The sequence below is a fragment of the Diabrotica virgifera genome, chromosome 2 (assembly GCF_917563875.1).
Source record: "Diabrotica virgifera virgifera chromosome 2, PGI_DIABVI_V3a".
In the NCBI taxonomy this organism is placed as follows: domain Eukaryota; kingdom Metazoa; phylum Arthropoda; class Insecta; order Coleoptera; family Chrysomelidae; genus Diabrotica; species Diabrotica virgifera.
In genome coordinates this window covers 31,310,002-31,322,887 of record NC_065444.1, presented here as the reverse complement: position 1 = coordinate 31,322,887, position 12,886 = coordinate 31,310,002, and the positions used below count along the sequence as shown (strand labels likewise).

The 12,886-nt window shown below is 30.1% G+C and overlaps 2 protein-coding genes across 4 annotated transcripts in view; one reads left to right on the top strand and one right to left on the bottom strand.

The window, feature by feature from the left end:
* LOC114337816 (relaxin receptor 2) overlaps positions 1-12,886 on the top strand; it is an 800,386-nt gene that overhangs the window by 490,684 nt on the left and 296,816 nt on the right. The gene's annotated exons all lie outside the window — the stretch shown is intronic.
* LOC114337818 (uncharacterized) overlaps positions 1-12,886 on the bottom strand; it is a 55,859-nt gene that overhangs the window by 1,392 nt on the left and 41,581 nt on the right. The window lies entirely within an intron of this gene.

Here is a 12,886-nt window from a genome sequence, read left to right as displayed (position 1 = left end):
ACATACTTATTTATTAGTGTATGAATGCACATAAAATGTAATTTTTGGTTTTCTTAATAAAGTAATTAACAGTTGTTACTCTACTATACTCTAGAGTTGTTACTCTACTGTATTATTGACATAAAAAGATATAGGTACAACCACATATTACATGCAAGTAAATAGTATGGACATACAAAGTATGTATATTCCGTACGTATAAGTACACGGTACACTTCTTTCTGCTAGCTACTAACGATCGGTTAACAGAATGTCCCAGTTATAGAAATATTCTTCTGCGGCACCAAGGCTATTCCAATAAGCGGGTTCGACTATGTTCTACTTATGTATTATTTATTTATTTATTTGGAATGTTTTGTTAAATAGAAAAATTTGGTTACAATTCCTTTTCATAAAAAAGAAATGAATTAGATCTTGAAAACTATAGGTTGGAAGTAAAACTCGATTTTTACCAGTAGAAAGAACAATCAAAGTTTCGATCAGATCACGGAACGAATGACCGTCTGCAGTGCCTTGAAACTACAGTTAAAAAGTCTATCGAATATAATAGACCCCTTGTTCATATTTTTGTTGGCTTCCACAAAGCATTTGACACAGTGGAAACTGCCAATATATTAAAAGCACTACTAGAATGCAAAATAGATAACAGATGTGCGAATATTATTCGAAATATATACGAAAATGTGACAACTGTAAATCTTTGGACTTCATGGTTGAGAAGATGAAAATTGGCAGAGGGGTGGGCGCAAGGAGATACTTTTTCGCCAAAACTATTTATAACAATTATTGAGTACGCATGTAAATGATTAGAGTGTGACTCAAAAGGTATTAACATCAATGGAAACAAACTAAATCCTCTCCGATATGCCAATGATATTGTTCTCCTAACACACGACTTACGAGAAGCCAGGGTTACAACTTACGACACAACGTAATATGGAAACGAGGAAGTTCGTAGTGGAAAATATTATCGAACATATTACAAGGTAAAACGTAAAAGTGTAAATGCTCTCACTAAAAGGGTTTTTTAATAGCCGGTCATAATAGTTATTTATGATATAAGTGTTAAAAGTACAATTTTAAGGCACGCACGTGAAAGTTTGCAGAATGAGCGAAGCGAATCCTGCAATTCACATGAGTGCCTTAAAAATGTACTTTTTAACAAGTATTTCATACAATATTTTTTCTACAAACGTCTTATATATTAACAATTATAATTTATTCATTCTCAATTACAGGACAATATCTACAAAAACTTTTACTTGAACTTGACTGACATTCCATTTTTATATTTTTCTTGACATTACGTGACATTACATCAAAACTGCCTATACTGCCAATACGTAAGTCATAACCACTATAGAATAATAACATCTACTTTTATTGTTGTATATTCTAACAAATTTTAATAACTTTTTTCTACAAAAGTGTTAAAAATGCAATAATACAGTTTAAATTAAATTTTAAAAACCCTCTTAAACCACCATTTTCAAATTGCGCAAGTTGTACTATTAATATTGACGTTAATAAATAAAATAAAAATATTTTGACGTTTCACAATTTGACAATAATTGACTTTTAACTGCATAGTCCTTTCGCCAGGGGGGGTACAACGGCCTCCTTAATTCAGATGGACTTACCCAAGTTTTTTTTATGTATTTTGACCCGTAGAACACGAATTTTTTGGGTAACAGTTGATCCGGATGTCGATAAGATTGTTATAAACAAAGAACTTGAGGAATTACATACCAGCGATTTTTCGCAAAACAAGATATTTTTTTGTATGTTTTGGGTGATTCTCAGCAAAAAATGGTCTTACAAGTTTTTTCGTAGGACGCGTAGTTTTCGAGATATACGCGGTTAAACTTTCAAAAAATCGAAAAAGTGCAATTTTTGAACCGGAATAACTTTTGATTAAAAAATAAAACAGCAATTCTGATTACTGCATTTGAAAGTTCAAGTCAAATTCTATCGGTTTTGATTGTTTGCATTGCTAAAAAATAAGTTTTTATTTGTTAAATAAAGGTATAAACACATAGTGTTTCCCGGGCCACATGAATGCGTTTTAATGGACGTAATGTACGTAGAAATTCTGTATGCGCGCCTACTCGTTCGATTTCAAATTAGAAATGCATTGAAAACATCATTCAATCACTATGTGTTGATAGCTTTGTTTAACAATAAAAAAATTATTTTCTAGCAATGAAAATAATCAAAACCGATAGAATTTTACTTGAACTTTCAAATGCGGTAAGCAGAATTGCTATTTTATTTTTCAATCGAAAGTTATTCGGGTTCAAAAATTGCAATTTTTCGATTTTTTGAAAGTTCAACCCCGTTTATGCTGAAAATAATTTTTTGCTTAGAATGACCCAAAGAATACAAAAACATGTTTTGTTTTGCGAAAAATCGCTGTTATGTGATTCCTCAAGTTCTTTGTTTATAACAATCTTATCGACATCCGGATCGACTGTTACCCAAAAAATTCGTGTTCTACGGGTCAAAATACATAAAGAAAACTTGGGTAAGTCCATCTGAATTAAGGAGGCCGTTGTACCCCTACTGGCGACAGGACTAGCAGTGCCTTAAAAATTTTAAAGCACTAGTGCTTTAAAGTAGCATTTTTAACGCTCCTATGGAGTGCTAAAAATTGCATTTTTAACACGGTTGTAGAAAAAACATTTTATTGTATTACAAATATACAAACTAGAATGCCATAGAAAAGATCGTAAAATTTATCCTCTTTTAAAAATATCTAGAAAAGCTGGTTCTTCGCTCCAGAAAAAAATACAATTCTTTATCTATCCCTATCTCCATGCCTTACTTCGACCAAGATAAATTAATCGGCTACTTTTTTAATCAACCAATATAGAAGTTTTGGTTCTCGTCTTATGTTGAAGGAAAGGGATATTCATATAACATAATTAGAGTATAATTATTTGAAATATACACCACCAAACTTTTATGGAATCATCATGTATTTGAAACCTGTAGCTTTTGGAAGCTGTACTGCCGTGCTAAGCCCAAAGGCGGGAACTGATTTTTTATCGAAAATGAGATTTTTGTATTTTTAGGTAGAATAGGGTATTTAGTGTATATTTATAAAGTCTTTGGAGTTGTAGAAGCATTACATTTTAAATAAAATTGCAATTTTGTTAGCGGTATCTACACTTTTCAGTTAAAATACTAAGCCACTTGGCGGCAAATGTTAAATACTATGGCGTTTTGACAGTATCTGCCACAGTTGCCGTCCATATACCTTAGCATATTGCACTTACCGCTAATCTACTTTCAAGAATGCTACGCCTACATTTAGAAACCGCCAAATCGCCTTAGTATTACAAAGTAAATTCGGCCTAACTTTACAAGGTTAAATTATTGTGTTAGTTAAAAGAGTTGTGTTAGTAAAAGAAATAATTAGCGAGGATGGTAAACAATTTTCGAGATTATTATATCTATTGAAATGTATTTTCATTTTTGTTTATATTATTTCAAGAATTAACCAAATTATGTTGTCCTAAATAATATGAATCTGCACCAAGTGGATGATTTATATCTTGAATTAGGCGGTAAGAGCTTTTCATATTTAAAAAATATATGTCTTTTTTTATTTGGGTTTTAAAAACTTAATAATATATCCACACGCTGTCCACAAACATTTTTAGAAAAAGAGACTTAAAATAGGTATTTTGTTTTTTTAGAAAATCTTAATCTAGATCTTTACTTAATCTTATGAGAATCCTTTACCTAAGTTTTATACAAAAATACTGGTTTTATTCCTTTATAAATTTTCTAAGAATGCGTCAGGTACCTGGATAATGATCCAAACATTTGTTTGCATATCTTAAAAATCTTATATATCCCATAATTAGGTATTTTTCGGTCTAAAAGACAATGTCATCATATTTTAATCATGACATATAATATAACTAGTTTGTACAATACAACTAATAAAATGTTAAAATTTGCCCTAATTACTGTAAGTAATGGTATTTTCCCGAATATAATATTGTGAAATACCCAATAATATAACAATGCATAATAATATTAGGGTAGGTGTCGGCCATCATAAAAATATTAAACCTCTATAATAACTCAGGCCTGTCGTAAAATAGCAAACCTTTGTCGCCAAGAAACAAAATAAAAATAGCTGAGAAAGTCAAAAGTATGGTTTACAATCACATTCACAGTTGAGTTGAAGAATTCTTTAAAACGCTTAACATCACCAGAAAATAAGAACCTCTCAAGGGAAACTGCCAGTGGCGATAGTAAAAATGGATACAATGAAGGATAAAGAACTTATTATGAAGAACAAGAGTAAATTAAGAGGAACGCGGTACTTCATTGAAAGTGATCTAACACAAACCGAAGCCAGACTACAGAAAGAGTTAAGAGATATGGCGAGAGAAGAAAAAGGAAAAGGTAATGAAACGAAAGTCGGCTATCAGAAAATATGTATAAACGATGAATGGTGGAAATGGAACCATAGCACCGAAAAATTAGAGAAAATGGAAAAAAACTAAGTCTAAACAAACACAGTGGACAGATAAATACGGAAACGAATAAGGCACGAAATATGATTATGATAGGACAATGGAATGTTAGAGGGACTTTTGAAGTAGGGGCACTAAAAATTTATCAGATACATTGGAGAAATATGAGATAGATATTGCAGCTATACAAGAAACTAAACAAAAAGAAAATTTCTGCATAGATGTGGGAAGCTATGTATTCTTCAACAGTGGAGACAATGAACGTATATTTGGAGTTGGATTCCTTATAAAGAAAAAATTTGCCAGTCTGGTGATAAATTTTGAGGCAGTCACAAGCAGAATATGCAAAATAAGAATGAGGGGAAAATACAGAAAAATATCCCTTATAAATGTACATGCACCAACGGAAAATACAGAAGAAGATGTTAAAGATAGCTTTTATGAACAGTTAGAGCATCTGTTCTACCAAATACCATCATACGACACAAAAATAATTGTAGGAGATTTCAATGCCAAGATTGGCAGAGAGGACGTATACAAACAAATAACAGGGGGGAAAAGTAAACACAGGGAGAGTAACCTGAATGGAAAAAGAGTAATAGAACCTTAGCATATTGCACTTACCGCTTATCTACTTTCAAGAATGCTACGCCTACATTTAGAAACCGCCAAATAGCCTTAGTAATACAAAGTAAATTCGGCCTAACTTTACAAGGTTAAATTATTGTGTTAGTTAAAAGAGTTGTGTTAGTAAAAGAAATAATTAGCGAGGATGGTAAACAATTTTCGAGATTATTATATCTATTGAAATGTATTTTCATTTTTGTTTATAGTATTTCAAGAATTAACCAAATTATGTTGTCCTAAACAATATGAATCTGCGCCAAGTGGATGATTTATATCTTGAGTTAGGCGGTAAGAGATTTTCATATTTAAAAAATATATGTCTTTTTTTATTTGGGTTTTAAAAACTTAATAATATATCCACACGCTGTCCACAAACATTTTTAGAAAAAGAGACTTAAAATAGGTATTTTGTTTTTTTAGAAAATCTTAATCTAGATCTTTACTTAATCTTATGACAATCCTTTACCTAAGTTTTATACAAAAATACTGGTTTTATTCCTTTATAAATTTTCTAAGAATGCGTCAGGTACCTGGATAATGATCCAAACATTTGTTTGCATATTTTAAAAATCTTATATATCCCATAATTAGGTATTTTTCGGTCTAAAAGACAATGTCATCATATTTTAATCATGACATATAATATAACTAGTTTGTACAATACAACTAATAAAATGTTAAAATTTGCCCTAATTACTGTAAGTAATAGTATTTTCCCGAATATAATATTGTGAAATACCCAATAATATAACAATGCATAATAATATTAGGGTAGGTGTCGGCCATCATAAAAATATTAAACCTCTATAATAACTCAGGCCTGTCGTAAAATAGCAAACCTTTGTCGCCAAGAAACAAAATAAAAATAGCTGAGAAAGTCAAAAGTATGGTTTACAATCACATTCACAGTTGAGTTGAAGAATTCTTTAAAACGCTTAACATCACCAGATGTTTAAACATCTATAACAATCTGAACAGATTCTGTTTTTTCGTAGTATTTTTCGAAGTACAGTTCTGCCCAAATTATTAGACGCACTATAAAAGAATTTATAAAAAATGTTAATTATGAGGTAAAACCATTGTAATACTAAATAGGTTTTGTATACAGAGAGAGTCTGTAAAGTGGAATAAATTCAATATCTCAAATACTAATTGTTTTTTTGGAAAATGCTCAGACCCGTCGATTAGTATTTCTAATTGTCCTTTTTGACATTCAATAATAATGTATACAGGGTGTCCCAATTTAGAGATATGACGTCATCGTCGATTTTCTTAAATGGCAACACTGTCATTTTGATAGCTAATTTGATAGGGTTTGTAAAGTTATACATAACTGCAAAATATCAAATTTTTATTCTCTACCATTTACAAGATAATAGAAAATAACAAAGTTATATCTGTAATTTGGAATATATTCAATAATTAAAATACTAACTGTTTTTTTGAAAAATGCTCAGACCCGTCGATTAGTATATCAAATTGTCCTTTTTGACATATAATAATAATGTATACAGGGTGTCCCAATTTAGAGATATGACGTCATCGTTGATTTTCTTAAATGGCAACACTGTCATTTTGATAGCTATTTTGATAGGGTGTGTAAAGTTATACACAACTGCAAAATTTCAAATTTGTATTCTCTACCATTTAGATGATAATAAAAAATAACAAAGTTATGAAAAAGAAGTAATCAACTAATAATTGAATTTAATTATTTCAATAAATTAAGCAAAAACTCATAATATTGCCCTCAATTATTGTCAAATTTTCAATGGGCAACGTTATGAGCATTTGCTTAATTGAAATAAATAAATTCAATTATTATTTGATTACTTCTTGTTCTTCATAACTTTGTTATTTTTTATTATCTTGTAAATGGTAGGGAATAAAATTTTGAAATTTTTCAGATGTGTATAACTTTACACACGCTATCAAAATAGCTATCAAAATGATAGTGTTGCCATTTAAGAAAATCAACGATGACGTCATATCTCTAAATTGGGACACCCTGTATTTATTTTTTATTATATGTCACAAATGACAATTTGATATACTAATCGACGGGTCTGAGCATTTTTCAAAAAAACAGTTAGTATTTTAATTATTGAATATATTCCAAATTACAGATATAACTTTGTTATTTTAACTATTTAGAATGGGAAATAAGCCACAATATTATTAAAAAATGATTTTTTATTAACGTTTCGACGCCCAAATCGGGTGCCGTTGTCAAATTACAAAATACTTATTTCCCATTCTAAATAGTTAAAATTGTAAAAATGCCACAAGAAAATAGCTTCAGAACAACAACTTTGTTATTTTCTATTATCTTGTAAATGGTAGAGAATAAAAATTTGATATTTTGCAGTTATGTATAACTTTACAAACCCTATCAAATTAGCTATCAAAATGACAGTGTTGCCATTTAAGAAAATCGACGATGACGTCATATCTCTAAATTGGGACACCCTGTATACATTTTTATTGAATGCCAAAAAGGACAATTTGAAATACTAATCGACGGGTCTGAGCATTTTCCAAAAAAACAATTAGTATTTGAGATATTGAATTTATTCCACTTTACAGACTCTCTCTGTATGTACCAGACACAAGGTATGTTGTTTGGTTATCTATTAAATTGTCTATATTGAACCACAAATTGAACATTAATATTAATGAACCAATATGTATTTATTGACTCTTGAAAGAAAACAGATATAACTACAACTAAATATTGTCAATTTGTTGTTGTCATATTGTGGCTCAACAAAATAATAACATTTAATACTACTTTAATTCTTTCAATTTAATAAACTGTAATACACAGAAAAGCTTTTTATTTCATATCAATCACAACTGTAAACCACATACCGCTAATAGGCTTAGTTTTATAGTAAGTTTTGATAAAACGTTTTAGCGGTATCTACCTCTTTTTATATAAAACTTTGTTTTAAAATATAATTAATGGTTCCCTTAATAAACTGGGGCATATATCCATGCATAAAAACTATTAGCTAGTCCATAAATCCCTAACGGGCCAAAATTTTAACACTCAATTTTGAAATCGACTTTGCCACCATTTTGTCAAATGTTAGTTACCGCCTTTGGGCCTAGCACGGCAGTGTAGGTGTAAGTATTTCAGTTGAAACGACAGAAAGAAGAGTTCGTGTGCCCATGGACTATAAAGCAGAAGGCAGTTACAGGATCCCGAATTTTCCAGGCAGCACAAGATTGATCACGTAAATTAGTGTCTTCAACATCAAAACTAAAACATTGGAATTGGGCAAAATGTGCTATTTTCAAACGAAAGCAGAATTTATGTAAAATCAGATGATCAACAAAATCGTATACTTAGAAGGCGAGGAAGACAAGTAAAGTTGGATTTATAGTTTGGCGTAGCGTAGACGTAGACGTAACGTATAGTCTGGGCTGATTATCGGAGAATAGGCCATTTTTGGGAAAAGTTATTTACCAGCAATGTTATTGCTGGAATCGAATTATAAGATCCTATATATTAATAATATAGGTATGCAAAGTCCTCAGATAGTGTGCTACTTTTTTTATAAACAAAATGGCGCCCGAAAATCGTGTTTTTTTCAATTATTGCTCTATAACTCCGAATATTTTAACTTTACAACAAAAACACTCAAATAAAAATTCACCATGATTAAATTCTGCATAGAGACGTGTTTTTCCCGATCTGCTCAGACGAAAATTTTCCTCGGAAAATGCGGGTTTTCCCAACAAAATCTTTAATTTTCAAATAAAGTTTTAGATAAGTAATTATCTACCAATATTTAAATAATTTGGTAACTTAAAAGCCTTCTTGGTTTAGATTATAGTTCCAGAAGCTGATGCAAATTAAACGAATATTTTAGCAACAATTTCATTGTTAATTAATAATTTACGGTCGCAATAATAACCAAAATAATTATGATACACTGATCAAACTTTGAAATCTTATAAACATGAGATGCCTTTTTAACATTTTGTCGACAAAATATAAATTTTTTATTTTTTTTGCATAATCTTTAAATGTTTAAAAAAAATAGTTATAAACAAATTAACGTTTCTCGGAAAGTTTTTATTATATTGTAATTTTAAAAAATAGCTAAAATGCGCATTTCAAATATCTTGAAAATGAATGCTTTAAAACTTTTTTGCAACCATTTACAAAAAAGTTATGAAACAGCAAAATAAACATACGATTATTACGGTGTTTATACATTTTTTTAATTCTTTCAAAGCGTAGAAGTGAGTATAATGTACAAGCTAATTATTTACAAAAAATATCGATTATCAATTTAATGGTTATATTTTAATTAAAGATTATAAATATATTTTTTTGTAATTTACACGCGCGAAAGTAGAATAATACAGCACTGTAGCTGAAATTTTCACTCTGAGCGACGACCGGCCGCGCGAGACGTACACTTTTATAAATAATATATGCTGCGTGTCAGTCGCTTCGAGTGAACATTTTAGCTCCGACTCTGTATCAGGCCTACTTTTGCGCTAAAAATTACAAAAAAAAAGTATTTTTAATCTTTGATGAAAATATAACCATTGCACTAATTTCTGACATTCTTTGTGAGTAATTAGATTGTACCATAGACTCACTTTTAAGCTTTGAAACAATTAAAGCAAATTATAAACAACGGAGTTTTCATATATTTACTTTGCTGTTTCATAACTTTTTTGCGAAGGGTTGGAAATTTTTTTTAAAGCATTCATTTTCAAGACCTATGAAATACGCATTTTAAGTATTTTATAAAATTAGAATATAACAAACAATTTCTGAGAAATGTTAATTTTTTTATAACAATTTTTTTTAAACATTTAAAGATTATGCAAAAAAATAAAAAATTTATATTTTGTCGACAAAATATTAAATAGCCATCACACCTTTATAATCTTTCTAAGTTTGATCAATGTCTCATGATTATTTTGGTTGTTATTGCGACTGTAAATTTTTAATTAACAATTGAATTGTTGCTAAAATATTCGTTTCATTTTCACCGGCTTCTGAATTTATAATCTATACCAAGAAAGCTTTTATTTCACCAAGCTATATAATTATTGATAATTAATTATTGGCCCAAAAAACTTACTTGAAAATTCGAGATTTTGTTGGGAAAAACCACATTTTCCGAGGAAAATTTTCGTCGAAGCAAATCGGAAAAAACATGCTTTTATGCAGAATTAAATTGGGGTGAATTTTTATTTGAGTTAATATTGAGTTTTTATATTAATAATATATAGGATCTTATAATTCGATTCCAGCAATAAAATTGCTGGTAAATAACTTTTCTTTGTACTTTACTAATTAGACCAGCGTATTATAACTATTTTTTTTTCAAAATTTAAAGATTATGCAAAAAAAAAGCAAAATTTATATTTTGTCGATAAAATATTAAATAAGCATCTCATCTTTATAATCTTTATAAGTTTGATCAATGTATCATGATTATTTTGGTTATTATTGCGATCGTAAATTGTTTATTAACAATTGAATTGTTGCTAAAATATTCGTTTAATTTTCACCGGCTTCTGGAATTACAATCTATACCAAGAAAGCTTTGATGTCACTAAGTTATTTAATTATTGATTAAAAATTACTTACCTAAAACTTTATTTGAAAATTAGAGTTTTTGTTAGGAAAACCCGCATTTCCGAGGAAAATTTTCGTCGGAGCAAATCGTGAAAAACATTTCTCTATGCAGAATTTAATTGTGGTGAATTTTTGTTTGGGTGTTCTTGTTGTAAAGTTAAAATCTTCGGAGTTATAGAGAAATAATTGAAAAAAATACGATTTGTCGGCGCCATTTTGTTTATAAAAAAGTAGCACACTATCTGCGGACTTTGCATAACTATATTATAAATATATAGGATCTTATAATTCGATTCAAGCAATAAAATTGCTGGTAAATAACTTTTCCATGAATTTTGCTAATTAGCCCAGAGCAGTAGACGCACTGGAAAAGTTCAACACCGAGTTTTGTGTACTCTCTTGTTTATAAATGAATGCAAGTGCCTGACGGAACGTAAGAGAAACGTAACGTAACGGAAGAGTTCACCAACTTTCATCTTTTACAGTGCGTTTCTTATGTCTGGCCAATCAAAATCAAGAATTTTGTTCTGTCACCCAAAGCCCAAAGTGGACACGCCCTCATCCATTTTGTAAGGTTAAGGTGTTTATTAACATATTCGAATTTTGTTAATTATTTGTTACAATTAAGTTATTAATTTAATAAAAATGTATCATGGTGTAGTTTCAATATTTCAAATAAATATGAGTTGTTTATTAGTCTAATTCTGGGTTATCCACACATATGCGATATGTAGGGGAAAGGCGGGCAAAACGGGGTAGCCGCCTAAAATGGGGTACCCCTTTTTTTCAATATCACTCGCTCTATCTATACGACGTTAATGAAATTATATTATAGACGCCTGTTTACGCCTTCTGTCATAAAGCAGATATAATTAACTGTTAGTCGATTGTCGTGAAGAGTACATGTGCGTTTTTAGTTAACCAAGTTATAATATCGGCCGAAAAATAATCCATCGTTAGTATTACTAAAATAATTTATTATTTAATATCATTACTTCCAACGAACAGTGAATGTGTTCTAGAGTATTCGTTTGTCATTATGTTAAAAAATAAAAACTTGTAATAATTTAAACAGGTCATAATCACAAAATCTGCTCTTGGGGCAAAATGGGGTACCAATAGGTAGGGTAAAATGGGGTACCCTTTTTACCATACCTATTGGTAGTGTTTACTCTTTTACCATACCAAGTAAGATAGCCGATGATCAAACCAAATCACAGAAGAGTAAGAAATCGCAATTGAATAAAACTAAAAAAGTAGAGTCAGATTCAGAAGGCAAAGATAGTGACACTGACTGGTTCTGCGGAAACTTTTATTCAAGTTCCACAGAAGGATGGATAAGCTAATCCAGTTGCCTTAAATGGGCTAAAAATTCATGTGCTGGTGTAGAAGATGAATATGATGAAGTAGTACTTGTATGCGAATTTTGTCAATAGGCTTTTCTTGGTTTCAATTTGGTACCCCATTTTACCCTATACGACGGGCATAATGGGGCAATTTACATTAGTTTCTGTTTTTTCATATAATAAAAAAAACTTTGACTTTTTTTAAATTTAAATTTTATTAATAAATAGTTACTACTATAACAATGATATTTGTCTTATTTTAAGACCTTAGAAGTTACAGATTTTTTTTTAATCCCAATTTAAACCTTAAGTACCCCATTTTGCCCGCCCTTCCCCTAAATCCAATAAACATAAACATTTTAAAGACTAGGAAATGTAACAAAATAGTTGGAAATACCACGGCACTAAGGAGCATACCTTCGTGTATTTCGTAATCCATGTAACACCAAAACGGATATATATTATAATAAATAATAGTATAAATAAATTAACACAAAGTTTGTTTACGGTTCGTATAATTTACAATTTATAGCATAGGCTATGTTGTTGAATTAAGTCATTCTTTCTACTCATGCGCAAAAATTCCGCTACGTCGAATTATAAATTGGCATATTATTTTCTTACGTTTCCAGTCCGTTTCTTCCGTTTCCGTTGCGTCTACGTCTACGCTACGTCAAATTATAAATCCAACTTAAGAATTGAAACTGCCAGATCTATTCACAAATATAAAAGAGGAAGTGCCATGTTCTGAGGAGGCATTAGGTTCGATAAAATAGCTATTTGTATAACAAGGGAGGAAAGTGCTACTT